Below are 14,592 nucleotides of genomic sequence, written 5' to 3'. Positions count from 1 at the left end.
CCACTGCGGACTGCACACATGGAGGCTTCCTGCTGTGTTTTTCTCCTGTCACAGCATGAAAAGTGAAGACAGGAACAAGGCAGTATCTTAGAAGGTGTTGTGCTCATGTTGCCAAGGAGCCAGAACAAAAGAAGTTGCCTTGTTTTATTGGTGAATATGTTTATTATTTTATATACGTTATTATTCAGCATTGCCCTGTGTGCTTATAATCCCTAAGTGCAGTTTCTCAGCAGTTTTTAAGCACTTATGTATTGTTGAAACCAAATGAATGCTGATCTTAAATCTACTAGGATGTACTGGTTCAGTTAGCAAGACAATAAATTGCGAGAGGTTGGTGCAGTTAAGGCCATTATGAGCCTGGAGAAGGTGCCAAATTGCTGTAAATTGGACTGGTGGATGGATTTATTCCATGTACTTGATTTATTCCACGCAGACAGGGAAAATGAAAACTGCCACTAAGGGCGTCGTTGGAGGAAGTAACAATTGCGTATAGACATTAAATATCTTACAGGCTGCAGAAAAATCAGCTGATGCCAAGTGCAAAGTCCTGTCCACCCCTGATAACCTTAGTCACAACTCCCTCTGTACTGTCAGCACTGAGCTGAATAGATGTGAATGCTGTGGATTTGTTTGTACGAGTGACTGGGATAAAACCGTGAAAACGTAACTCATAACTGTCCCTGTGTAAATAGGAGATCTTTATTTTCATTTAATGGGTTAAACAAAAAAAAAGAAAGCCTTGCATTTACGTAGCTCCTTTCACGAACTCAGAACATTCCAAAGTGCATTGTAGCTAGTGAAGTACTCATGGAATCATAGAATCATAGAAAGCTACAGCACAGAAGGAGGCCATTTGGCCCATCATGTCCGTGCTGGCCGAAAAAGAGCTATCCAGCTTAATCCCACTTTCCAGCATTGGTCCGTAGCCCTATAGGTTAGAGCACTTCAAGTGCACGTCCAAGTACTTTTTAAATGAGTTGAGGGTTTCTGCCTCTACCACCCTTTCAGGCAGTGAGTTCCGGACCCCCACCACCTTCTGGGTGAAAACATTTCCCCTCAGCTCCCCTCTAATCCTTTTACAAATTACTTTAAATTTATGTCCCCTGGTCACTGACCCCTCTGCTAAGGGAAATTGGTCCTCCCTATCCACTCCATCTAGTCCCGTCATAATTTTATATACCTCAATTAAATCTCCCCTCAGCCTCCTTTGTTCCAAAGAAAACAACCCCAGCCTATCCAATCTTTTCTCATAGTTAAAATTCTCCAGTCCCGGCAACATCCTGTTAAATCTCCTCTGTACCCTCTCTGGTGCAATCACATCTTTCCTGTAATGTGGTGACCAGAACTGTACGCAGGACTCAAGCTGTGGTCTAACCAATGTTTTATACAGTTCTAGTATAACCTCCCTGCCTCTTATATTCTATGCCTCGGCTAATAAAGGAAAGTATCCCGTATGTCTTTTTAACCACCTTATCGACCTGTCCTGCTACCTTCAGGAATCTGTGGACATGCACTCCAAGGTCCCTCTGTTCCCCTACACCTCTCAGTATCCTCCCATTTATTATGTATTCCCTTGCCTTGTTTTCCCTCCCTAAATGCATTACCTCACACTTCTATTTTTTGAAGTGTAGTCACTGTTGTAACATAGGGAAACATGGCAGCCATCTTGCACAAAGCAAGTTCCCACAAATAGCATTGAAATAAATGACCAGATAATCTGTTTTAGGCGTTGGTTGAGGGATAAATATTTGCCTGGACACCGGGGCAACTCCCCTGCTCTTCTTCGAATAATGCCATGGGGTCTTTTACGTCCAACTGAGAGGGCAGACAGGGCTTCGGTTTAACGTCTCATCTGAAAGACTTATTTATTTGCTATTTGTTGGACCTTGCTGTGCACAAACCGGTTGCCACATTGCCCTACATAGCAACAGTGCACTTCAAGAGCTAATCCATTGGATGTAAAATGCTTTGGGGCATCTTGAGGATTTGATAAGAACACTATAAAAATACAAGTTCTTTCTTTCGCTGTGGAGTGCATGTCCAAATGATGGGAGAAGGAAATGCCTTCAGAGAAAGACTTGCATTTATATAGCGCCTTTCATGACTTCAGGACATCCCAAAGCGCATTACAATTAATGAAGTACTTTTTGAAGTGTAGTCGCTGTTGTAATGTAGGAAACATAGCAGCCATTCTGCACACAGCAAGATCCCACAAACTGCAATGAAATAATGACCAGATCATTTGTTCTTAGTGATGTTGATTAGGAACATAGGAACATAGGAACAGGAGTAGGCCATTCAGCCCCTCGTGCCTGCTCTGCCATTTGATAAGATCATGGCTGATCTGTGATCTAACTCCATATACCTGCCTTTGGCCCATATCCCTTAATACCTTTGGTTGCCAAAAAGCTATCTATCTCAGATTTAAATTTAGCAATTGAGCTAGCATCAATTGCCGTTTGCGGATGACAGATCCAAACTTCTACCACCCTTTGTGTGTAGATTGAGGGACATTTTTTGCCAGGACATCAGGGAACACCCCACCCCTCCCCCCCACCCCCACTTTTCTTCAAAATAGTGCTATGGGATCTTTTACATGTACCTGAGAGGGCAGACAAGGCCTCGTTTTAATGGCTCATCTGAAAGACGGCACCTCTGACAGTGCAGCACTCCCTCAGTACTGCGTTGGGAGTGCCAGCCTAGAATTTTGGGCTCAAGTCTGTGGAGTGGGACTTGAACACACGACCTTCTGACTCAGCGATGGCTGTGCTACCACTGAGTCACAGAGGCCGCAGGCTAATTAACAACAAATGTTAAACAAAGGCAAAAATGTTTATAGTTGTCTTAATTCAGGAGAAACTTCTTTACCCAAAGAGTGGTAAGAATGTGGAACTCGCTACCACAAGGAGTAGTTGAGGCGACCGGCATAGATGCATTTAAGGGGAAGCTAGATAAACACATGAGGAAGAAAGGAATAGAAGGATATGATGATAGGGTTAGATGAGGTGGGGTTGGAGGAGGCCCATGTGGAGCATAAACGCCGGCATAAACCAGTTGGGCCGAATGGCCTCTTTCAGTTCTGTGGACTCTATATAATTCTACACAACATGTACTACTTAGTTGCTACAAGTAATCTTACCCATTCACATTGATACAGTTGGACAAGCTGGTTGAAGCATCAAAGCCACAGTGCAGGACACTATGAAGAGGAAAAAAGTAGAAAATAATGGGATAAATCAAGAAGTAGTGATCATAGAATCATAGAAGTTTACAACATGGAAACAGGCCCTTCGGCCCAACATGTCCATGTCGCCCAGTTTATACCACTAAGCTAGTCCCAATTGTCTGCACTTGGCCCATATCCCTCTATACCCATCTTACCCATGTAACTGTCCAAATGCTTTTTAAAAGACAATATTGTACCCGCCTCCACTACTGCCTCTGGCAGCTCGTTCCAGACACTCACCACCCTTTGAGTGAAAAAATTGCCCCTCTGGACCCTTTTGTATCTCTCCCCTCTCACCTTAAATCTATGCCCCCTCGTTATAGACTCCCCTACATTTGGGGAAAGATTTTGACTATCTACCTTATCTATGCCCCTCATTATTTTATAGACTTCTATAAGGTCACCCCTAAACCTCCTACTCTCCAGGGAAAAAAAGTCTCAGTCTATCCAACCTCTCCCTATAAGTCAAACCATCAAGTCCCGGTAGCATCCTAGTAAATCTTTTCTGCACTCTTTCTAGTTTAATAATATCCTTTCTATAATAGGGTGACCAGAACTGTACACAGTATTCCAAGTGTGGCCTAAATAATGTCTTGTACAACTTCAACAAGACATCCCAACTCCTGTATTCAATGTTCTGACCAATGAAACCAAGCATGCTGAATGCCTTCTTCACCACCCTATCCACCTGTGACTCCACTTTCAAGGAGCTATGAACCTGTACTCCTAGATCTCTTTGTTCTATAACTCTCCCCAACGCCCTACCATTAACGGAGTAGGTCCTGGCCCGATTCGATCTACCAAAATGCATCACCTCACATTTATCTAAATTAAACTCCATCTGCCATTCATCGGCCCACTGGCCCAATTTATCAAGATCCCGTTGCAATCCTAGATAACCTTCTTCACTGTCCACAATGCCACCAATCTTGGTGTCATCTGCAAACTTACTAACCATGCCTCCTAAATTCTCATCCAAATCATTAATATAAATAACAAATAACAGCACACCGCTGGTCACAGGCCTCCAGTTTGAAAAACAACCCTCTACAACCACCCTCTGTCTTCTGTCGTCAATCCAATTTTGTATCCAATTGGCTACCTCACCTTGGATCCCGTGAGATTTAACTTTATGTAACAACCTACCATGCGGTACCTTGTCAAAGGCTTTGCTAAAGTCCATGTAGACCACGTCCACTGCACAGCCCTCATCTATCTTCTTGGTTACCCCTTCAAAAAACTCAATCAAATTTGTGAGACATGATTTTCCTGTCACAAAACCATGCTGACTGTTCCTAATCAGTCCCTGCCTCTCCAAATGCCTGTAGATCCTGTCTCTCAGATTACCCTCTAACAACTTACCAACTACAGATGTCAGGCTCACCGGTCTGTAGTTCCCAGGCTTTTTCCTGCCGCCCTTCTTAAACAAAGGCACAACATTTGCTACCTTCCAATCTTCAGGCACCTCACCTGTAGCTGTCGATGATTCAAATATCTCTGCTAGGGGACCCGCAATTTCCTTCCTAACCTCCCATAACGTCCTGGGATACATTTCATCAGGTCCCGGAGATTTATCTACCTTGATACGCGTTAAGACTTCCAGCACCTCCCTTTCTGTAATATGTACACTCCTCAAGACATTTATTTATTTCCCCAAGTTCCCTAACATCCATGCCTTTCTCAACCGGGTGAAGCAAATACGACATTTAAAATTCTTGCAGATTGTAGAAGGAAGGGAGGACTGAGGGAAGTAAGTAGTTTCACAGTTTTAAGATCCTGGTAAAGAATGAGTTGAATGGGTGATAGCGGGCTGGATTTTATTTTAATTCATTCTCGGGATGTTGGCGTCACTGGCAAGGCCAGCATTTATTGCTGATCCAAAGTTGCCCTTGAGAAGGTGGTGGTGAGCCTTCTTGAACTGTTGCAGTCCGTGTTGCGAAGGTGCTCCCGCAATGATGTTAGGCAGGGAGTTACAAGATTTTGACTCGACGACGATGAAGGAATGGCGATATATGTCCAAGTTGGAATGATGTGTGACTTGGAGGAGAACTTGGAGGTGACGGTGTTCCCACAAACCTGCTGCCCTTGTCCTTCTTGGTGGTGGAGGTCGTTAATTTGGATGGCGCATTGGCGAGTTGCTGCAATGCATCTTGCAGCCATTGGGTGCTGATCGTGGAGGAGGTGGATGTTTAGGGTGGTGGATGAGGTACCGATTAAGTGGATTGCTTTGTCTTGGATGGTGTCGAGCTTCTTGAGTGTTGTTGGAGCTGCACCCATCCAAGCAAGTGGACAGTATTCCATCACACTCCTCACTTGTGCCTTGTAGATAGTGGAGAGGCTTTGGGGAGTCAGAAGTTAAGCCACTCGCCACAGAATACCCAGCCTCTCACCTGCTCAAGTAGACGTGGCACTTATGTGGCTGGTCCAGTTGACTTTCTGGTCAAAGTTGACCACCCAGGATGTTGATGGTGGGAGATTCGGCGATGGTAATGCCATTGGATGTCATGGAGAGGGGGTTAGACTCTTTCTCGAGATGATCATTGCCTGGCACTTGTTACTTGCCACAGGACCTGGATGTTGTCCAACCAAAAGAGGAGACTCCCACCCAGTGCAATTATTTTAGTACAATGTTGGAAGAAGAATATATGTGTCTGTGTGTGTTTGTTTGTCTGTGTGTGTCTGTGTTTGTTTGTGTGAGTATGTCTGTGTGTGTTTGTTTGTGTGAGTATGTCTGTGTGTGTTTGTTTGTGTGAGTATGTCTGTGTGTGTTTGTTTGTGTGAGTATGTCTGTGTGTGTTTGTTTGTGTGAGTATGTCTGTGTGCGTTTGTTTGTCTGTGTGTGTCTGTGTGTGTGTGTCTGTGTGTGTTTGTGTCTGTGTGTGTTTGTGTCTGTGTGTGTTTGTTTGTGTGGGTGTGTGTGTCTGTGTGTGTCTGTGTGTGTTTGTTTGTGTGTGTGTGTCTGTGTGTGTTTGTGTCTGTGTGTGTTTGTTTGTGTGGGTGTGTGTGTCTGTGTGTGTCTGTGTGTGTTTGTTTGTGTGTGTGTGTCTGTGTGTGTTTGTGTCTGTGTGTGTTTGTTTGTGTGGGTGTGTGTTTGTTTGTCTGTGTGTGTCTGTGTGTGTTTGTGTCTGTGTGTGTTTGTGTCTGTGTGTGTTTGTTTGTGTGGGTGTGTGTGTTTGTTTGTGTGGGTGTGTGTGTCTGTGTGTGTTTGTGTCTGTGTGTGTTTGTTTGTGTGGGTGTGTGTGTCTGTGTGTGTTTGTTTGTGTGTGTGTGTCTGTGTGTGTTTGTGTCTGTGTGTGTTTGTTTGTGTGGGTGTGTGTGTCTGTGTGTGAGAGTGAATGAATGGTATTTGGAGCTCAAGAGGAACAATTTTAGAGGAACAATGATGATATTAGTATTGAAAAGACAACAAAGATTGCAGCAGAGAAAGCAAAGTTGGAGGATGGAGGTGAAAGAAGGAATCACCCATCAGACTGTAAGCTTTCTCTTGTATCCTGCGCAGGACTGCAAGAGAGAGATAGATTTGTGTGATTCAGTCTTCATATTCTGGACAGGCAGACAATGGTAGTTTTTAGCCTGAGTATATTACTAGGACCCTTACTGTTCTGATCAATTATACTTTTCACATAATAACTAACGATTGCAATAGCTGGTTACGGGAAATGCAGATTTATTTAATGCAATCTGTTTGTTTAATAAATTCCTCTGCAAATGAGATAACTTTCTGTGTGTGCTGGAAAATCAGTGACTTGGGGAATTGGGATGTTTTCTCTATTCATTGTTATTAGAGGAGCTGTATGATAATCCATCAGAACAGTGGGTGACTGGATGACTTTATATCTGATAGTACACCATCATAATGCTTCATTACTCCTCACTGCTGCCAGTGACGAAAAATAATATTTACAATCTTATGCGTCAGGCTCCATGGGGACCTTTATACCATGAAGGAGACTTTAGATCTGTCAATTTGTGCAGAAACTTGAAAGATCCTTTTAAGTTCTTTCATCACTGAAACCTGAAGGAAAAGATTAACTTAGCTATCTTCCCGCTAATAAAATGTGCTCCTGCATCTCAGATATTCAAAAGAATCTTTTTAATTCTACAAGTCTTTTCATATTTATATCTGAACAATAGCACTGTCAAGGTTGTAAATTTATTTCAAATAGTCAAAATGTCATTACCTGGATGAAAGCATTGTCCAGCAGCTGAATATTTCCACACTCTGTTAGAAAGACGCAAGCCTGGAAAGTACAGAGAGCGATATCACCTTATGAACACTGAACACACTCATACCAAATTCATTTATCCACTATCTGAACAGACATTGGGTAGATTTTTGACTCTGTGCAATAGTGTAAAGCGGGTGATAGCGAGTCAGCAGCCTGTTTTACATCTCTCCCAAAGCACAAAGTCAAGATCTAGCCCAGAGAGGGCTGAAGGGAAGATCTAGAGGCATTCGAAATGATGAAAGGTATTTGAGATGGTAAATAGTGAGAAATTGGTTCCATTGTTTGGCAAATTGGTAAGGAAGGGGGGGTGGGGGGGCGGGGAGGGGGGAGCATAAACCTGAATGTGAGATAATTCACCAGTTATCGGGGGTAATTTTGACTTTGGGCAATAGTGAACGTCAATGGAAATAAAAATCGGGAGAGATGTAAAAGGGGCTGCCGATTCGCTATCACCCATTTTATTCTATCGCACAAAGTCAAGATCTACCCCATTCACTCTTACTTTAAACTTAACACCGCTGTTAAAATATTGGGAAGAGTAGTTTGATATGAGCCCATGAAGTGGTCGTACGATAGCATCACCAATGTTGCAAATGATCAAATCATTTTTAAAAAAAATGCTCATGTACAAATCTAAGCAAAATAATAAGAGCAAAAAAATGAAAACACAAAGGCCTAAAAATTGGATGGTGTCTGAATGGGGGAGCGGTGCAGTGCACGATGCACACGCCCAGTGAGGGACAGAGGACAGGGCTGCGGCAAATTGGTCCACCGGACTCATCTGTCAATTACCCGGCGAGCTGCAAACGTCGAGTCGCGACCCCAGAGACAGCTCACCGGTCGCGGAGGAAGGTGAGCGGCTTCGGCTGGCTCGGACACTGGCCGAGGTCCTCAGCAGAGGCCGAGGTGGTGGGGGTAGGGCAAATCGTGAGGTGGGGAGGGGCCCACGGACTTAACGTGATGAGCGGGTATGCCTTGGAAGTGGGAGGGGAGGCGATCGGAAGGGAAGAGAGCAACCCGAAAGAGGGGAAAGAGGCAGCAACCAGGAGAGGGTGGGAGATAATCGTCAGGGGGTGGTGATCGGTGGCCGGTAGCGGCCCATGGTTTTAATGTGGAGCCAGGAGGGGCACTCCTGCATCTCCCGGCTACACATTCAGGTAAGTATTTTTTGAAAGAAGCACATTTTTGGTGTTGGCTTGCAGTGGTCTCTTTAATGACCGCTGGTTAGGCCGCATGCAGACCTGACTTTCCTGAACGCAGCAAGCCCAGCGCTGGCTGTATTCAGGGCAGCACAATTTTACAAAGGGGGCCTTATACAGGCGTTAGACCCCCCCCCTATTTGGACTAATGTCTTTTTCAGGTGTGGGCCCTGGATGCCTCTTTTGACACCAGTCTTTCTTTCACAACTCAGCCCTCCCATAGTTGGGATCAGTCTGGTAGCCCTTCTCTGAACTGCCTCCACTGTAGGCCTCTACAAGATTACATAGAGAATGAGATAGGTGGAGGCTCTGAATAAGAACTCCATTCTAGCTTTGATTGACCAAAACAGTGTGATAGACATTATGGGGGAATTTTAACCCCCCAGGACAGGCGGGACAGATTTTAAAAATTCCAATGAGATCTTGCCGTTATACTCGGTAAGACATCCGCATCCAGGGGTTTCCAGGTTTCCCAGCTGCTGACAGGCTCTACCCACCTCCCCCCCACCCCGCCCCCTGCCTCCCTGTAAATATTGGGGACAATTACATTTTTTTAAAAAACTATCAGAGTGAACAACTTTTAGCTCTGCTATACTTTGTCGGTCAGAATGAGTTCCTCTGAAAGAAACATGAGTATCGAACTCCTGGATCTTTTTCTCCTCAGGTAAAACAAACAGAAAACTAATTTCCATTCTGGACTATGAGATCTGCCAGCTCCCTCAGGTGAAGATACATAGCCCGGCTTGGGAGGGGTTGGAGTCCTTGGTGATGCAGGCTTCAATGTTCTTATCCCTGTTTGAAACAGCTCAGTTTCAGTTTGTTACTAAAAATCAGGTGAAGATTTGGTTTGTGGTTTCTGATAAATGGGCAAAAATAACTACAATTGCTGCCAGGAAGCAGATAGATGGCCAGAGGATCACCTTTCCTGGTTAGGATATTAACAGTTGTAAACATCAATAATTTAGTATTACCTTGTAATATTTACTTATTTGTGACCTCAACTTTCATTGACGATATTACGCATACAATTGGAAAATATCGAGGAGCAGCTACTGTGTAATTAGTGTTGATTATAGTGTCATAGTATCATTGTATATACGCACAGGACAAGCCCATTCGGCCCATCGTGCCTGCGCCAGCTCTTTGACAGAGCTATCCAATTAGTCCGATTCCCCTGCTCTTTCCCCATAGCCCTGTAAATTTTTCCCTTCAAGTGTTTATCCAATTCCCTTTTGAAAGTTATTATTGAATCTGCTTCCACCACCCTTTTAGGCAGTGTATTCCAGATCATTGCAACTCGCTGCGTTAAAAAAATGTTTCCTCATTTCGGCTCTGGCTCTTTTGCCGATCACCTTAAATCTGTGTCCTCTGGTTACCGACCCTTCTGCCACTGGAAACAGTTTCTCCTTGTTTACTCTGTCAAAACCGTTCATGATTTTGAACACCTCTATCAAATCTCCCCTTAACCTTCTCTGTTCTAATGTCTCCGCACCATTCACCTGAGGAAGGAGGAAGCCTCCGAAAGCTTGTGAAATTTAAAATAAATTTGTTGGACTATAACTTGGTGTTGTAAAATTGTTTACAATTCTCTGTTCTAAGGAGAACAACCCCAGCTTCTCCAGTCTCTCCACATAACTGAATTCCCTCATCCCTGGCACCATTCTAGTAAATCTCTTCTGCACCTTCTCTAAGGCCTTCACATCCTTCCTAAAGTGTGGTGCCCAGAATTGAACACAATACTCCAGCCGAGGCTTAACCAGTGTTTTATAAAGGTTTAGCATAACTTCCTTGCTTTTGTACTCTATGCCTCTATTAATAAAGCCCAGGATTCCATATGCTTTTTAACAGCCTTCTCAACTTGTCCTCCACCTTCAAAGATTTGTGTATGAGCACCCCCAGGTCTCTGTTCCTGCACCCCCTTCAAAATTGTACCATTTAGTTTATTTTGCCTCTCCTCATTTTTCCTACCAAAATGCATCACTTCACATTTCGCTGCGTTAAATTTCACCTGCCATGTGTCTGCCCATTTCACCAGTCTGTCTATGCCCTCCTGAAGTCTGTTACTATTCTTCACATTGTTTGCTACATTTCTGATTTTCCTGTCATTTGCAAACTGAAATTATACCCTCTATACCCAAGTCCAGGTCATTAATATATAGCAAAAAGAGCAGTGGTCCTAATACTGACCCCTGGGGAACAACACTGTATACTTCCTTCCAGTCTGAGAAACAGCCATTCACCGCTACTCTCTGCCTTCTGTCCCTTAGCCAATTTTGTATCCACACTGCCACTGTCCCTTTAATCCCATGGGCTTTAATTTTGCCAACAAGTCTATTATGTGATACTTTATCAAATGCCTTTTGAAAGTCCATATACACAAAATCAACCGCACTACTCTCATCACCCTCTCTGTTACTTTATCAAAGAACTCGATCAAGTTAGTAAAACACAATTTTCCTTTAACAAATCCGTGCTGACGTTCATTTATTAGCCCATACTTTTCCAAGTGCCAATTTGATTTGTGCCGGATTATTGTCTCTAAATATTTCGCCACCACCAACGTTAGGCTGACTGGCTTGCAGTTGCCGGGTTTATCCCTCTCCCTTTTTTGATCAGGGGTATAACATCTGCAATCCTTCAGTCTCCTGGCACCATCCCCATATCTAAGGAGGATTGGAAAATTGTGGCCAGAGCCTCCGCAATTTCCCTCAGCAACCTAGGATGCATCCCATCTGGACCGGGTGACTTTTCTACTTTGAGTACTGCTAATCTTTTAAGTACCTCCTCTTTATCTATTTTTATCCTATCCAGTATCGCCACTACCTCCTCCTTTACTGCTACAATGGCAGTATCCTCTTCTCCAGTGAAGACCGATGCAAAGTGTTCATTTAGTGCCTCAGCTATGCCCTCTGCCTCCACAAGAAGACCTTTTTTGTCCCTAATCGGTCCCACCCTTCCTTTGGCTACCCTTTTACTATTTGTATGTTTATAAATATAGAATCATAGAATCATAGAAAATTTATGGCACAGAAGGAGGCCATTCGGGCCTTCGTGTCCACGCCGGCCGAGAAACGAGCCACCCAGCCTAATCCCACTTTCCCGCATTTGGTCTGTAGCCCTGCAGGTCACGGCTCTTCAAGTGCACATCCAGGTATTTTTTAAATGAGTTGAGGGTTTTCATTTTGTGAGTGCCACACCCCCAGGGGACTCCTGCACTCCTAATCTGTCTGGCGGTCACCCACTCCCTCTCCACCTGAACTCCCTGTAGCTGCAGGGTGACCACCTCCTGAAACGTGCTAGCCACAAAACTCCCAGCTTCCCGTATGTACTGTAGTGACGCCAGCTGCCCCTCAAGCTCAGAAACCCTGAGCTCCAGCTCAAGCAGTTGGCGGCACTTCCTGCACATGTGGTTTTCCAGGACACACATAGTGTGAATAACTGTTACTGTAAATAGCTGTCCTACCATGTTGGTTAACAGTTAATTAAACTTTGTTTAGCTTTAAGGCACTTTACTGTTTATCTGATACTAAAAACCACTAAAAAACCACTAACCAACCACTAAAAAACACTATCTATGAACTAAATACTTACTGACTTACCCTCGGTGCTCCTTCTTGCCTTGTTTTGATTCCACATGCAGCTCCCTTTATGCTCCGCTCAGTCCTAGTCTTTCGGGAGCTTTCCTTTAAATCACTTGGCACCTCCTTCCCCTTCTGCACCTAATTCCCACACTCAGCAAATTCCCAGATGAAAGTCCTCACTCTGTTAGCGCTTCACTCCGTTAGAGGCTCACTCTCTGTCTTTCCTAACCTCTGTGCTCAAACTCTGTCTAAGTGCCTGTACTTTGTGGTTGCTATTACTAATTATAACTAGGTCAATACTGGTCAGCTTATTAAAAATATAATGAGTTACTTTCGTGTGTGCTTTTAGCTATCGGCCTCATTATATGAAACACTTTATTGAACAATAATGAGGCATTTTATGCTTTCTACAGATATATTGCTTTTTATCTTTTTAAGAGAATGAATATTAGAACATGTGATGATTGTACTTTACACTGCATTTCTAAAACTTCCTATTATGTTATATAAAACAACGAATATGATTTAGTTGAATGTATTCAATAAATTATATGTCTGTTGCCAGCCATCAAATTAATTTTTAAAAATATTATTTGAAGCATTTTTTCATTTTGTTTTATTGGCTTAATGGACCCATTTTCTTAAAATGGGATGCTGGTATTGGTCACATTACACATTAAGGGTACAGTAGTGTAGTGATTATGTTACTGGACTAGTAATTCAGAGAATGTGAGTTCAAATCCCACCATAGCAGTTTGAGAATTTGAATTCAGTTAAAATAAATAAATCTGGAATAAAGAGCTGGGGGGGATCTTAACCCGCAAGAACAGGTGGGTTGGAGTTAGAAATACTCGTTTCTGCGATCGCAACAGCAACTCGGCTCCAACGCGCCTATGTCCGGGTTTAACAAGGATGCGTTTGAGTGCGCACGTGTAGCTGAATGGTGGATGTCGTGTTCCCAATTAGTGCCAGCGGGCGTGTCATTAATGGGGCAATTAACCTTGTTGAAATAGTCAAGTTTTTTATTATTTAATGTTACTCACCTTTAAATTTATTGTCTCCAGGACGGCTTTCCCAGTGCTCGTGAATCTCGTCAGGTGAAAGGAGGTAAGAATGGCCGGATCATCAGGTAAGTGCCTTTATTGCACTGTTTGTGGGCCAGAAGGAGCAGGAGTGTTTCCTCCAGGCCCAACAAGCTTACCCGCCATGATCGACCGACCCACCCCCCACCCTCCCCAGCCGATGTTGGAGACCCCCCCAACCCGTGTCCAAGACATCCCCTGATGTCCGACACCCCCTCCCAACCTCCGACTCCTCCGCTGACCTCCGATCTCCGACTCCTCCCGACCTCCGACTCTTCTGCTGACCTCCGATCTCCGACTCCTCCCTATCTCTGGCTCCTCCCGACCTCCGACTCTTCTGCTGACTTCCGATCTCCGACTCCTCCCGACCTCCGACTCTTCTGCTGACCTCCGACCTCCGACTCCTCCCTATCTCTGGCTCCTCCCGACCTCTGACTCTTCTGCCGACCCGATTGCCTCCCGGTCCGCGATCTTCTCCACGGCCCCCCAACCCCCGATGTTTTCCACGGCCGCACAGGTGCAGTGTATCTGAAATGCAGATAACATGGGGCCTTATTGAGCTTTGTGCACAGTTGGTATGCAGCCTCTGAATACTGTATATGCTGACTGGTGGCATTGGGTATGCTGAGCACCTCAGACAGATCAAAGGCTTTGAGCCTCTGTGCCCAATAATAAAGGGTGTCTGCTGTGACATTACCAGCCCTATACAGTCTGTCCACTGCATAAGACAAAAAAACAAGTGGCCCATCACACACTATTTATATACCATTAATGTACAAAGGTAAAACAAGGAGTAGAGATTGAGACATGCTGTAAGAACATGGTCCTTTGTAATTTATACTTACAAATGAAATGATAATAGAATTTTGCCCAAAAAGCTTTGCGGTCTATGTTCACACATAAACATTTTCCCACAGGCTACAATAATGCTGCATATTTGCTTCCCTGCACTAACTTTAACAGAGATGTGGACATGAGTGAATGGATGAGGAGAGCTCTGAGGTGGAAATGAACCATTCTTTCATTATTAAGCAATGCTTACATTTTTTATCCCGTGCTTGGGTTTTAAAGCGAGTGAGGCAAAGAAAATCATGCCTTGTTTAGGACTGGTCTGCTTAGAAAATTCCTTGGCTTCCCTGTTAAAGGAAGTGTAACTATTTACTCACTGAGGATAAGCAAGATGTCAAAGCTTGGACAAACAGAGCACAGTGGCAGGCCTATGGAAGATGCTGGGATGCAGCCACATCTCAATAGTTAACTTGATGTACTCCACCA

The 14,592-nt window shown here is 44.1% G+C and overlaps 1 long non-coding RNA gene across 4 annotated transcripts in view; it reads right to left on the bottom strand.

Moving 5' to 3' along the window:
• The window catches only part of LOC137344983 (uncharacterized), a 97,054-nt gene extending 83,337 nt beyond the window's left edge, over positions 1 to 13,717 (bottom strand). For 3 of the 4 annotated variants that reach the window (XR_010968527.1, XR_010968529.1, XR_010968523.1), the window contains exons 1-3: positions 13,279 to 13,457; positions 7,408 to 7,467; positions 3,140 to 3,199 (exon numbers count right to left, since the gene is read on the bottom strand). This is a non-coding gene — a long non-coding RNA (uncharacterized lncRNA). Of the gene's footprint in view, positions 1 to 3,139; positions 3,200 to 7,407; positions 7,468 to 13,278; positions 13,458 to 13,559 lie in introns of those variants that run through there. The other variant, XR_010968526.1, reaches the window with a different exon arrangement.
• Between the last annotated feature and the right edge of the window lie 875 nt (positions 13,718 to 14,592).

This window comes from Heptranchias perlo, chromosome 2 (assembly GCF_035084215.1).
Source record: "Heptranchias perlo isolate sHepPer1 chromosome 2, sHepPer1.hap1, whole genome shotgun sequence".
Taxonomy (NCBI): Eukaryota; Metazoa; Chordata; class Chondrichthyes; order Hexanchiformes; family Hexanchidae; genus Heptranchias; species Heptranchias perlo.
Note: the sequence above shows the minus strand (reverse complement) of the source record. Positions and strands in the feature narration are given on the sequence as shown.